Source organism: Sander lucioperca, chromosome 8, assembly GCF_008315115.2.
Source record: "Sander lucioperca isolate FBNREF2018 chromosome 8, SLUC_FBN_1.2, whole genome shotgun sequence".
In the NCBI taxonomy this organism is placed as follows: domain Eukaryota; kingdom Metazoa; phylum Chordata; class Actinopteri; order Perciformes; family Percidae; genus Sander; species Sander lucioperca.
The window spans coordinates 26,448,318-26,450,892 of NC_050180.1; positions in this window are offsets into that span (position 1 = coordinate 26,448,318).

Genomic DNA, 2,575 nt, shown 5'->3' on the forward strand with positions numbered 1-2,575 from the left:
AAAACGTGCAATAATTAAATTCCTCTCTAAAACCATTGAATAAGTGCCATGTGCATGCCAAAACACTTATTTATTACCTTCAATATCCAATGGAAAATAAACTCAAAATGAAATAGCACAACGTGGTGTAAACATAAAACACAGAGCTTTCAAGCCAGAGAGCGGAGTTCACTTTGTGACGAAAACAAAATACTTTCAAACGCTGTTTGTTCCTCAGTAGTGTTTTAATACAAATCTGATCTTTTTCCTAAACTTAACAAGTTGTTTTTGTGCCTAAAATTAACTGTATGTAGGGTGCATTTGTGAAAAAAATGAGTGTGTGTGTGTGTGTGTGTGTGTGTGGGGGGGGGGGTGTTGTTGATCATGCACAACAAAACAGATAATATAAGACACAGTTATCTCAGGACACTTTACAGATAGAGTAGGTCTATTCAATTCAATTCAATTCAATTTTATTTATAGTATCAAATCATAACAAGAGTTATCTCGAGACACTTTACAGATAGAGTAGGTCTAGACCACACTCTGTAGTTTACAGATAGAGTAGGTCTAGACCAAACTCTGTAGTTTCCGAAGCCCCAACTATTACAGTGGTTGCCTCAAGAGCAAGCATTAGCAGTAGCTATTGCGACAGTGGCGAGGAAAAACTCCCTTCGTTGTTAGGAAAAAACCTGGGACAGACCCAGACTCTTGGTAGGCGGTGTCTGACGGCACCAGATTACATTATAATTTATAAAGACCAATCAATTTAATTTTCCCATGAACAAGCATTTGGTGCTACAGTGGCGAGGATCGTGTGCTCATCTACGCTACTGCAGTCAATGCAAAACAGAGCATCTTTAAACATCAGTTTGTCACTAATTGATCTTTGTGAAAAAAAAACATTACAGGCATCTCTATGTTGTCTAAACACAGTACACATATTCAGCATTTTCATGCAGTCCTGCCCCTTGTCTACTAAATGTTGTGAGTCCATTTATATTATCACCTAGATAATAGCTCCCTGAGATCAGCACCTGCCAGCGGTGTCAAAGGTTCTGAGTTCCAGCCCCTGTTGTTGCAAGATGATCATTCATATATCTAATCAGGCATTAAGCTGTGGACAACTGTCCTGCATGTTTTAAATGTGTAAAATACTCAGTTACAGTAAAAGTCCTGTATTGAAAATGTTACTTTAGTAAAAGTCTGTAAGTGTCATTATAAAAATCTACTTAAAGTATTGAAAGTAAAGAAGAATCCTCCCATTGTAGAAAGTGTAAAGGATCCAACCAGTTGTGTGTTTAATGGTCTAATCATCTCAGCTGGACTTGTAGGATGTTATATTGTTGGCTAGTTTACTTTAGAATTAAACATCAGATTTTATAAACTACATGTGTTTTGTGTGCAGAAATCTTAATGTGTAAAGTAACTAGTAACTAAAGCTGTAACAGATGAATGTAGTGGAGTAACTAAAGTAACTAGCAACTAAAGCTGTAACAGATGAATGTAGTGGAGTAAAAAGTACAATATTTCTCTCTGAAATGTAGCGGAGTAGAAGTAGAAAGTGACATAAAAAGAAAAGACTCAAGTAAAGTACAAGTACCTCAACATTTGGACTTAAGTAGTTACATTCCATCACTGGTCTAGACAAAGATATATATATATATATATATATATATATATATATATATTACAATTCTGCATTTGCTTTGCAATTCCATTGACCCGGGTCGACTTAATAAAATCAATAACAGACCTTACTAGACAAAGTGAAATTAGTGTCAGTATTTCAACATCAACATTTTGAAGCAGTCCTGCACATTGTCTATTTGATGTCATGAAGCCAGTTGTCTCATCAGCTGGCCAATACCTCACTGAGATCAGCTCTTGTCTTTAGACCCAAAGGTTGTGAGTTCAAGCCCCCAGGGTAAATAGTAATGATTTGTCCCTTTTAGAAAACAACAACAGGACCAGACACTGTTTTTGTGACAATATGTCTTTTATTTTTGAATGCTTAGTTGATTATATAGTAAAGGAAATCAGCTGAATAAAGAACACAACACATCAGTTTTAAGAATAAAAAGTAACCAGTTCATTAAACCAGTGGACTATATGAATTATTAATAGTTATTATGAAGTGTTATTACAGTTACATTCTCCTCTTGTATCACAGAAAGGTCCGACAAAATATACACTTTTATTTTCTATCTGGACATTTTGGATAAAAAGATCATCACCACTCATGTCTGGTAGGTTTACTTTTGGACGGAGTCAGGCTAGCTGTTTCCAGTCTTTATGCTAAGCTAAGCTAGCTGTTTCCCCCTGGTTACAGTCTTCTACTAAGCTAAGCTAACGTCTGCTCGAGGGAACTTCATATTTAGCGTACACACATGAGAGTTGTATCGATCTGAACAATAACTCTCAGAGAGAAATCTAATTAGTGTGTTAATATTTTATCAGATGAGTGGGTGCTGTTCATAACGGATAATATTCAGTAAACTAAAATGAAAAAGATGTGTGAGTATTCAAATGTTTTCTGTATTTCATTTTGTGTTATTTACTGTAGATTAAATGTCCTATTACTGATTTGTTTTTG